The 12,430-nt window shown below is 40.5% G+C and overlaps 1 protein-coding gene and 1 pseudogene across 1 annotated transcript in view; one reads left to right on the forward strand and one right to left on the reverse strand.

Annotated features, from left to right (window-relative positions):
* Nucleotides 1-12,430, reverse strand: part of LOC145350218 (high affinity cGMP-specific 3',5'-cyclic phosphodiesterase 9A) — a 109,993-nt gene that overhangs the window by 58,560 nt on the left and 39,003 nt on the right. The gene's annotated exons all lie outside the window — the stretch shown is intronic.
* Nucleotides 8,763-8,863, forward strand: LOC145350442 (U2 spliceosomal RNA; annotated as a pseudogene).

The raw sequence follows: 12,430 nt of genomic DNA on the forward strand, positions 1-12,430 counted from the left end.
TCATTCAGCCGAACAATAATACATGGTTCAGGAACCTTGAAGTGGATAAGAAGTTTTAAAAATAAATCAGCAAGTGGCCCATTGGTTTTCTATGTTTCATTGTCAGGTTCATCTGTTCTCCTGCAACAATACAAGTTTGAGTCACTGTGTTCCCCTGTTGTGAAGCTGTTGGAGCACAAAACAGCCCTTTGCAGCTGGTTTAGCCAGGCCTCATTTCTCTGTTAGTCCTAGACCTTTTTACTGTAGATATCCACTTCTGATATTGAATCTGCTGTTCGCCTTGTCATTCAATGTGCTGTGAGCCTTTTCATCAGTCTCTCAGCACTAATTAGTATAGATTTTAATTAGCTATTGCTGACCTAATAAGAAAGCCTTTTTTGTAAGGCAATATAACAATCTCAGTAGGACTGATTACCAGGGCAGCACTTTCTACCCAGGCAACATTATTTTTTCTATCTGCATGTCTGATTGCACATGAGGGGCAAAGGAAAGACAGCAGCCAGCAAACCTACCTCTTAATAACATATTAGGGGATGCTATATCTCCAAATGCGTCCTGCCTTTCTTTCTTGCAACTACATTTTTGTCAAAACTTTGTGGCAATTCTTCCATGATAAATTCCTAAACCTAAGAATATAATTGATTTATTTATGCAACCTTGCCACACTGTTATTACATCCTCCTGCCAGTAGTGGCACTGCAGTCTCAGTTTTATATCTACCATTTCATCATGCTATATTACAAATACACTTTGCTCTAACCAACTCTATTTCCTGGAATTTTGCAGGTCCTGTCATTTAACTACAAATATCAATGAAAATTAAGAAAATGGACATGACTTTAAAACGGAGACTGTTTCCATCCAACAACGATCTCATGTTTTTTACTCCCCAGCTCACCAGAAGATTACACATGGCCAAATGAAGTAAAGATTGTCAGCTTTATTAGTGAACAATTTTCTGGCATACACTTCCTGTTTGGAAATGGTACTTCCTGTAAAACTTCTATCAGAGTTTATTATACACATTTTCCTATGTAAACATTTATGTTGAGATTCTTGATGAAATTTTTTTTTCATCAGAGCACTGCATGTAAACATTTCTTTACCTCAGCATCATGATGAACCATCTAATAGTTCAGCATGCTTATTGAAAGAAATATCTCTTCCATTTTTTTCTCATCTTTGGTGTCCATGTTTCAAAGAAAACAGGCTGGTTTTAAATCATCCTTGTGCCCTTGTTCCTCCCAGCCACACACACCGCAGAGCAATAAAAGACATTGTGCACATGACAATAGTCACACAAATCATGAAAGTGAACCTTTTCCATTTAAGAAGTCTCACAACACCAGGTTAAAGTCCAACAGGTTTATTTGGTATCAGGAGCTTCCAGAGAGCTGCTCCTTCAAGCTGTTGATTCCAAATAAACCTGCTGGACTTTAACCTGATGTTGGGAGACTTCTCACTGTGCCCACCCCAGTCCAACATATATAGAACATATAGAACACTACAGCACAAACAGGCCCTTCGGCCCACAAGTTGCACCAATCACATCCATACCTACCAAGCCATAGAACTATCTGTAAATATAGAACATATCAACATCTCCACATCATGTTTTCAATTTATGTTCTGCCTTTGTGAAACAAGCCCTTAATATACCTTAGTAAGACATCTCACAACACCAGGTCAATGTCCAACAGGTTTATTTGGTGTCACGAGCATTCAGAGCGCTGCTCCTTTATCAAGTGAGTGAAGGAGCACCGCTCCGAAAGCTCGTGATACTAAATAAACCTGTTGGACTTTAACCTGGTGTTGTGAACTTTTCACTGTGCCCATCCCAGTCCAACACTGGCATCTCCACATCATGGCCTCCACCAACATAATATACCTTGTTAGCTCAATGAGCTGATAAAGGGACTCTCAATCCAAAATTCCATGTTGGATAATGAGGTTTCTTGATTTTTTTAAATTAGTTCTTTCCAAAAAGTATGCTTAAATTAGATATTACAATCTGCTCTTCTCTGAATTTATTGCAATTTGGGAATCTCATTTATTGAAATTTCCTGATGATATAGCATTTTCATTCATTGATTCGTTAGAAGCAAGTTATACAGAGGAAACAATTGAAAATAATAGGAAGATTTGATGCAAGTACCTGCAGTTGCTTAAGGGCTGCACAGACCTAAAAATGGATAACTTGAACTTTATTGTTAGTCTCTGTCAAGCCAACTTGTTTTCATGCAAGCAGCTGGCAGTCTGACAGAGATGCAAGTGAGAAATAGCTGGTGTTGTGGCACAAATAAACATAGCCTTGCCATTTAGGAGAAACTCAAATGACCAACAAACAAAGAACATATGCACATTCAGAGAAGATACATTTCTGTGCTGTATTTGGAGATATGTGTTTTTCCAGTTTTTTAAGTTCCCTATTCCATTCGTATGAAAGACAGGTGACAAGTGAGAGGGCATATTAATTCTCCATCAAACTAATTAAGGAATGTTCTCATAGATGCAGCAGTTAAAGCTCTAGAACATGATTCTATATCCAATGTGCAAAATTCTGCATTGAACCCACGCAGACACAGGGAGAACACGCAAACTCCACAAAGACAGTAAAATTCAGAATAAGTGTAACCCCTAAAAGAGTGGGAAGAGTTTGTTCCAAACGGCTACACAATGACAAGGGTTACCCAAATCAACTTGACTTTCTTCCAAGATTATCCTGATTGGCATTCTAATCAAGCAATAACATGTTAAAGTGTATCATGGTCACCAACATGGTAGATTGAATTCAGCCTGGGGTAAAGAATAAGATTATATTGAGAGTCAATCACGGTAGCTTCGAACAGTCACTGGTGACCTCAAGATTGCAGGCATCCTTGAGTTCTATAGTTTAGCTTCAAAAGAATTTGATAAAAAATAAAAATAATGCCTATATCTGCCAGAATGTGTTTGTTTTTTCCATCATTTTTAAATAATTCACTTCAATGGGGCAAAAGTGATCATTTCATATCAAAAAGTGAAACAACAGAATGCCTTTAAATAATATAATGTCAAATGCCATCAATGTTGCTAGATGTGCTTACATAATTTATCAATCTCTGAGCAATCACACTACATTCGCAGTATGCTAATTTAATTGTACATCGGGGTTTTAATCCAGGGAATGTCTATAAATTCAATACCATCAGATCACCCTCAGGCAATTCATGTTTCATGAAACATTTGGTTATGGACTGTTTTTGGGGAAGATGGTAGTGTACTGGTAATGTACTGGAACTAGTGATCTAATGGTTCAGGCTAAAGCTCTGGGGGCATAGGTTCAAGTTCTACCCAGGCAGCTGATGGAATTTAAATTCAATTCTGGAATACAAAACTAGTGCCGGCAAAGGTGTCATCTATTGTGTAAAAACCCATCTGGTTCACCAATGTCTTTTGGGAAGGAACATTGCCATCTGGTCTGGCCTATATGTGACCCCAGACCTTAACTCTGAAATGGCCTAATAAGGCCATTAGATATGGAGAACAAATGCTGATCTTGCTAACAACATCCGCATCCCATGAAAAAAAAATCAGCTCATACATTGAAATCTGAAGCAAGCCAGTGGATAGTTTTACTAGGTTAACAATTCCAATGCAGAATTTTGCACATTGGATATAGAATCATGGAATCCCAATAGTGCAAAAAGGAGCCCATTTGGCCCATTCAGCCTGCACTGACAACAATCCCACCCAGGCCCTATCCCTATAACGCCATATATTTACCCTGACATTAATGGACAATTTATCATGGCCAATCCACCTAACCTGCATATCTTTGAATTATGGAAAGAAACTGGAGCACCCGAAGGAAACGCACACAGACACAGGGAGAACATACAAACTCCACACAGACAATAAAGTTGATTTATTTATTAGCCACAAGTAGGCTTGCGTTCACACCGCGATGAAGGTATTGTGAAAATCCCCCAGTCGCCACACTCCAGCGCCTGTTCGGGTACATTGAGGGAGAATTTAGCATTCACCTAACTTGCACATCTTTGGACTGTGGGACGAAACTGAAGCACCCGGAGGAAACCCACACAGAGACAGGGAGAGCATACAAACTCCACACAGTGACCCAAGCCGGGAATCGAACCAGGGTCCCTGGCACTGTGAGGCAGCAGTGCTAACCACTGTGCCATCATGCCACTCCTAACAGTGATCCAAGCAAGGTATTTGTCAGAAATGGGAGTACATCCCTGTTCTGATTCTCCATCTAGTACTTTTAATCTTTAAACTGTGCCATTTTAAATTTAATGCACACTTGATGCATAAGTGATAAAAATAAATCATAACATGATAGCGCTACTGGCATTTTTCATCAGAGGTACATCCATTCTGTAAGATATTATTTTTCTGTAACTTCTCTCCAATTTACATTACGTTGATATAACTGCATTTTCCTCTCCTCAAACATCCCTCTCTTTATCAATTCCTTGGGACCCTTCATTCATCCTATGTTAAAGCCCAGACAGTCAACCATAAGCCACTAATTAACTGAAAACTAATTAAGGTTTCAGATGTTCTGGTTTCTGAACCTGGTTGCACTATTGAAATGATCAGATCAGACATAATACATTGGATAGTCTAGTAACTCAGCCAATTAATTCAACACCAGTGCATAGAGACTTACAAATACTGTCAAGCTTAGTGTAGCTGATGTTCACTGTAACTTAATTGCAGTGTTAATGTAAGCCTACTTGTGACACTAATAAATAAATAAACTTGATTTATTTTCACTTCTTTGCCAAGGAGCAGTGAAAATAAGTGGAAAGGAAGTACATTTCACAGCAATAACTGAGGCTGGAGCGAGCTATAATATGAGATTTTTATTGTAATTGTGAGAAAAATGTGACAATTGTTTTCTGTGCGTGACTTTCAACATATTAGTCAATGTGCTCTCATTAAATTTGCATACAATATTTTAACAAAGATGCTTCAAATCTGTAACAGCAACAGAAAATGCTGGGAAAACTCAGCAGGACTGGTATTATCTGTGGAACCAAAGTTGTTGGTGACTTTGATTAAATATTTTACAGCACATGGGAATTTCTGGAATATTACCACTGCACACAGAGCTCACCACAAATTGAATCCCAGAATGAACAATGTCAGTATTTGATAGCAAAAGCAATTTTATCTCTCCACTTTTAAAAAAACAATATCTGTTGAAGAACAATAAACATTCTTGGAATCTATCCAGATTCACTTCATTCGATGTCACCAGAGAATGCAAATTGCTGACGCGCCGAACAGAAGCATGGTGTAATCTTCTTGCAAAGTGTGGAATTGTCTGCATGATGTCTACAACCAGCAATTAGACAATCGAATGTAAATGCCATGAGCAGATGCTTTTGTGAAACTGTCTCAGATCTGGACAGATGATATTTGCTGTCAAAGGAACCTAACAGTATTAGCCTCAGGTTTTCTAATGAGCTCAGTGAAGCGTAGTGTATGTACATATATATTTTGGGAGTCTGTTAGCTCAGTTGGCTGAATGGTTGGTTCGTGATGCAGCACGACACTAACAACACAGGTTCAATTCCCATAATGGCTGAGGTTATCCATGGAAAGCTTGCCTGATTATCAGATTGAATCACCCCCTCTCCCCCTCAAAGACAGCAGCCTATGGTCATCTGAGACTACAGCAACATGACCTTTTAAAATAAGGCATTGTGACTTTGGAAGACAAGAAAGACAATTTTTTTAAGAGGTCCTTCTGCTCCTCCACTGTGACTTTGATGGAACACCCATCTCTTACGTGTGAGTGAAGCTTTTGAAGAATTTCCACCAGAGTTACAATGGCAGAAAGGGTGGGAGGAAGTTTTGAGCAAATTGATCCTCCCATCCACACTTGCTTACAAAGGTCACACTGTCAATATCCTTGATAAAAATCACAGTATTGTAAATGGTTTATGAGCATCTGGGAGAAGAACGGACAGTGGATGTTTTGTGCATAATCACTTCATTAGAATGTTTTTCCATCATTATCTGTTCTTATTTCTGACTTCCACGTTTTAGTTGCATCACTACTGATTTTATACAATATCAACCTCCATTTCATTAAAGGAAAATAAAATTACAAGAACTAGCATTTATATATCACTTTCCATATTTCCAGGACATCCCGAAACATCTCATAGCCAAATAATTAGTTTAGAAGTGTCACCACTGGTCTTACTTTGTTGGAATATATGGATGGCAAGATCCAGCGAACAAAAGTTCAGATGAATGACCAGTCTGTTTTTGATACTGTTAATTGAAAGATAAATGTCGATGAGAGCGTGAATATTCAGGGGATCTTTTCCATTCACGCAAACAGGCACACAAGGTAAAATAAAATATATTTTTTCAAAGTAGTACAAATATTTCTTTTTACTTGACTGTCATATCAATTTGTATTTAAATTGTGGAAACTGAAACCATAATTCATTTGAAAATAATAAAATTAACAATTTTTCAAACGTATTTCTCCATGATCACACAAGTCTTTTGTGTTTTGATCAGTAATGTGAGCTCTTTCTCTCCTGTGTGCTTGGTTACAGGTGCAGTTCATCCATGGACTGATAAAGGTTGATATTTTTGTATTTACATTGGGGAACGTATTTTCAGACACAAAATAGTGGTGATAAAGCACAGACCAGTGACACCTCGTCATCACCCTTTTCCCATTGCCTTTGGATTACCTGGGTTTCCTTTGCAGGTGTTATCTATTGTTGCAATATCCGTAAATATCCATAAATAGGTAGGAAATAATTCACTTTACGGGGAGTTGGAGCCTATCCCGATGGATATTGGGTGTTGGAAAAATGCTTGAATCCGTCATCAAAGAAGAAATAGCGAGGCACCTTGAGAAGAATTGTTTGATAGAGCAGACGCAGCACAGATTTGTTAAGGGGAAGTCGTGTTTGACGAATTTATTAGATTTCTATGAGGATGTGACTAATGCGGTAGATAGAGGGGAACCGGTGGATGTAGTGTTTCTCGATTTTCGAAAGGCATTTGGTAAGGTCCCACACAAAAGGTTGCTTCAGAGGGTTAGGGGGCATGGAGTTGGGAGTAAGGTGTTAGCATGGATAGAGGATTCGTTGTCTAATAGGAGGCAGAGAGTTGGTATCAATGGGTGCTATTCTGATTGGCGGTTGGTGACTAGTGGAGCGCCGCAGGGATCGGTGCTGGGGCCTCAGCTATTTACCATTTATATAGATGATCTGGAGGAGGGGGCTGAGTGTAGGGTGACGAAATTTGCTGATGACACGAAGATGAGTAGAAAAGCAAATTGTGCGGAGGGTGTGGAAAGTCTGCAGTGGAATCTAGATAGGCTGAGCGAGTGGGCAAGGACCTGGCAGATGGAGTACAATGTTAGCAAGTGTGAGGTTATCCACTTTGGCAGGAATAATAGTAGGAGGGAGTGCTATTTGAAGGGCGAAAAGCTGCAGCATGCTACAGTGCAGAGGGACCTGGAGGTCCTTGTGCATGAGTTGCAAAAACCCAGTCCGCAGGTGCAGCAAGGTGATCAAGAAGGCGAATGGGATGCTGACCTTTATAGCGAGGGGGATAGAATATAAAAGCAGGGAGGTCTTGCTGCAACTGTACAGGGCACTGGTGAGGCCGCAGCTGGAGTACTGTGTGCAGTTTTGGTCGCCGCACTTGCGCAAGGATATTTTGGCCTTGGAGGGAGTGCAGAGGAGGTTCACTAGGCTGATAACAGAGATGAGGGGGTTAGACTATGAAAAGAGACTAAATAGACTGGGTCTGTACTCGTTGGAGTTTAGAAGGATGGGGGGGATCTTATAGTGACGCATAAGATAATGAAAGGGATGGATAGGGTAGAGGTAGAGAGATTTTTCCCATTCAGAAAGGACAGCAGGACTAGAGGGCACAGCCTCAAGATAAGGGGGGGTGCAGTTTAGAACAGAGTTGAGGGGGAACTTCTTCAAAGGGTGGTGAATCTCTGGAATTCTCTGCCCGTTGAAGTGGTGGAGGCTACCTCGCTAAATATATTTAAGACACGGGTAGATAGGTTTTTGGTAGGCAAGGAAATTAATGGTTATGGGGAGAAAGCGGGAAAGTGGAACTGAGCCACTTCAGATCAGCCATGATCTTATTAAATGGCGGGGTAGGCTTCAAGGGCTAGATGGCCTACTCCTGCTCCTACTTCTTATGTTCTTATGTGTTAGGCAGAGACACCAGTCCATCATAAGGTACACATGCACATGCATATCCACGCACATGCATATCCACACACATACACAATTTAACCCTGCCACTCCATCTAACCAGCACGTCTTTCGGACTGTGGGAGGAAACCAGAATCCCTGGGGAGAATGTGCAGACTCTGCACAGACAGTCACCCAAGCCGGGAATCAAAACTGTGCCCCTGGCACTGTGAGGCAGCAGTGCTAACCACTGTGCAGAGTGTGATTATTATTAATAACTAGGAACCAAAAGGCAAGAAGAACACATGGCAGAGGCACACAGGTCCAAGCCACTGCAGGCATGAGGGATTCTAAGTGTAGTCTGGAAGGCAAGCAGCCAGAGGCAAGAGGTCAGGAAAACTGTTTCCTGCAGTGTCTTCACTCTGAGTAAATGTAAAACTGGATCTGCCAAATTTTCCCTTCCCTCCTTTGCCAGTGCACATATCCATAAAAACCGGGTGCCTTTCTGCTACTTTCTCCAATTATAAAGCAAGATGACCCACACCCTTCGTATCCTTGTGCAACGCTTCTCGGCCTTTTGGCTAAGATCAAGTGTAGTATCAACATGCTGCACTTGGTTGAAGTCATTAGGTTACATTTTAGCTTCATTCGAAGCAATTTTTTAAAGCAGCATCTCGGCCTTTTGGCTAAGATGTAAATGAGATCAAGCCTTCGAGAAGGAGCTATACCTACTCCAATCCGTTTGGATCATGTAGATCAAGCCCAAGACAGGAGGTGAGAGCCCTCTCTTGTCAGCTTGGATCAGGAATGTCCCAACTTGTTGGGACTCTGAATTGGATTTAATTGGATTGAGTTGGAATAAAAACAAAAAAAAATTCTTTGATTATAAAAGACCTATAAACAAAGACACTGCTTAGAAAATTAGCCAGCAGCAGTATGAAGACATGTCCAGACTGGTAAATGTCAACAGCACAGAAAAGATTGCAAAAATAAGATGACTTTTCACATCTTTCCTCCTCCCTACACAATGGGATCCCACTATCCCTCCTTCTTTTTGTATTCAAACACTTAGATGCTGCTATTGCCTCCTCAATGACTTTCCTCTCTTGCCTGCAGCTGCTGCTTCTTCCTCTCTGTAGACACAATAGGTTAATGTGCCTTGTACGTCTCAAGAAGTATTCAACAAGCCACAGCCTCCCCATCCCCATTTTCTTTTAGCTGAAACTGTCAGAGAGAGAACACAAAAACAGGAGGTGGCACAAACTGTAATAACGATGCAGACAATTAGAAAAACAACTTGCAAAAATCACTGTAAAGTCTCGTAATATTGCACTGTTTTAAGCAAGAATAGGTGAGGCTCCCTTAAAATTGTTCTGGGAGTGCCCCCACCCATTAACTTTGACACTTTGTGGACAGATTGAGAAAATAATGGTTGTAGCGCTGACTGAAATAAAAAAGATACTGAAGCCTGAACTGCGTTGTTTCACCGTATTGAATCTCAGCCTAATTCTGACAAAAGCTCTGGTCTCCTAATTCAAACTTCTCCTGAAAGTCAAAACAGACAGGCCTCCATCTGTAAACTGGTATTTCTTTCCCAAATGTTCATCTCAGCACTACCCTGGTTACAGCGATAAAAGGGGAAACAGTAAGGTGACAATCGGCCCTATGATGTAGGTGGGCTATGAAGGGACGCGCTGCCAAACTCTGGTTCTGTCTGCATTTGACAACCAAGAGTGTACACCAACATCTGACAACTCAGCGTAACCCAAACAATCAGCCCTCAGATCTCTGTTCTGCATGGCTCAGTTAAACAATTGAGTCAATTCATCTGCATTTAAAAGGCGGAACACAGCATTACAAGCTGAGATGAACAAGCCTGTTAAAGCTATTTATTGTTCTATTTGTTGTATTTACTTATCGTGGGTATATTTAGACTCTTGAAAATAATCATGCAGAAGTAGAACAAAATATATTGCTGAGTCCTTCTGGAGGGACCCAATTCAAATGGTCTGTATATCGTGTTTGTTATTCAAATGTATTTAATCTATAAATATTGCTTTTCCTTGTCCTTGCACCACCCTCTCCCCAAGATTTCTCAAATACTGTGACCAGCCTTAAGTAATTTCAAGGTAAAAATGTTAAGGTTATTAATCTTCTCATAAATGCAAGCCTCTTTGTAATAATCACACAAAACATTTTGTTTAAACAAAGTCCAATTGGCAGCTTAGCCAATTTGCAACAAATATCACAAAGTTTTTAGTAAATAGGAGATGGTCGTCTTTCTCACGACTGAAGCATTCATATTCAGCCATTTATACCATGTTACCTCAGTGCTGCTACAGACACAATGCATCACTTGTTTCACAATTGGGACCAATCCAGTGCTCAGTTTGAGAGACAGCACAACAAGGTCTCTGCTTTCTGTTGAGGGAGGAGATGAAAAATTTGCACATTATTGAGATAGTTGCCATGCAATATAAACTACTCAGGTGAGCATTCCAGTTATGAGAATATTTGAAAGCCGAAAGAACAAAGCCTACATTACATATTTATATGCATAATTATTAAATACTCAATACTTAATTTTGGGGCGGGAAGGTAACACAGTGGTTAGCAGTGCTGCCTCACAGTACCAGGCACCTGGATTCAATTCCAGCCTTGGGCGACTGCCGATGTAGTATTTGTATGTTTTCCCGATGTCTGCGTGGGTTTCCTCTGGTGCTCCAATTTCCCCCCACACTACAAAGATGTGTGGGTTAGGCTGATTGGCCATGCTACATTGTCCCTTAGTGTCAGGGGGATTAGCAGGGTAAAAATGTGGAGTTAGGGGGTAGGGCCTGGGTGGAAATCTTGCCAGTTCAGGCTGGATGGGCCAAGTGAGCTCCTTCTGCACCGTAGGCTTTCTGTGATTACAAGATTTCTTACGCCACCACACAACTCACCATGCTATGTGTTTTGTAACTAGCTATAAACTTTGCCTTGCAATACTCTTTCTCACCACCAGGAAAAAATTGTTCCCCATGATGTCTCTGATGAATAGTCTCCATACTGTCCAACACAGAATTGCTGTTTAAATGCAAGATGTAATATCCGCATCTTCATAATTATTGATATGATTGGTGTGACTTAACTGCAGAGATTGTCAGGAAGGAGAAATGGATGGAGACCACAGCCCTTCAGATTTTCTTTGATGATGATATCTGCTACTGCATCAAACACAAACTTAACATTCTGTGTATCTGTAGCACAAGTCATATGAGAGTAAATGTTTTTAATACCTTACCGCAGATTGAGATCCAGGTAATGAGCCTTGATATCATTTCCATCGTCTTCAAATGCGTTGGAACCAAACTCCTGAATGTGCAGTTCCTGTGCATCCAAGTTTGGGATTTGTTTGCATGTTCAGTGTACAGTTCGCATGAATTATCCAGTTGTATTATATGAGAGTTTAGAATGTTTAGTCAATATGATTAGTTTATCATGCAGTTTCTAGGAACATCAGACACAGGAGCAGGAATGGGCCATTTTCCCCTTTGAGCCTGCTCCACTATTCAATAGTTGATCTGGCTGTGGTCTCAGTTTCAATTTCCTGTCTGCCCCGCATAGTCCCTGACTTCCTATCTAACAAAAATCTATTGAACTCAGCCTTGAATATACGTAAGGACTTAGCCTTCTCTATCTTCTGGGGAAGAGAGCTCCACACTCTAATGACCCTCTGAGAGAATAAAAATTCTCCTTGTTTAAGGCTTAAAAATTGAGACTTCTTATTCTTAACCATGTCTTTGAGTTGTAGTCTTCCCTTGCAAGAGGAAACATCCTCTCAGCATCCACCCTATCAAGCCCCCTCAGGCTCTTGTGCACTTCAACATCTCATTCTTCAAAACTCCAACAGATATAGGCCTAACCTTTTCAACTTTTCCTCATAAGATAAACCCTTCATCCCAGGAATGAGGAGAGTGAAACTTCTTAAGTACTTAATGCTTACTGACATGTAGCACCTGTCTGTTCAGGTACATTTGTTAATCAGAATATAGCAGTCTATATTCAGTCTACAGTCAGAGTTGGAGACCTTTATAGAAGGACCAGGGTATCAGGGATATTATAGATTGGAAGTTGAAGCTTCCTGGTCAATTCCTGTGGAGTCCTTGAGATTTCTGAGGGACCCCATAGTGCATCCTCCAGGGTATGTCCAGCCTCCAGCCATCAGAAAGTCTGAAAATATGGGCCTA

The sequence above is a fragment of the Carcharhinus amblyrhynchos genome, chromosome 11 (assembly GCF_965287045.1).
Source record: "Carcharhinus amblyrhynchos chromosome 11, sCarAmb.v2.hapA, whole genome shotgun sequence".
Lineage (NCBI taxonomy): Eukaryota > Metazoa > Chordata > Chondrichthyes > Carcharhiniformes > Carcharhinidae > Carcharhinus > Carcharhinus amblyrhynchos.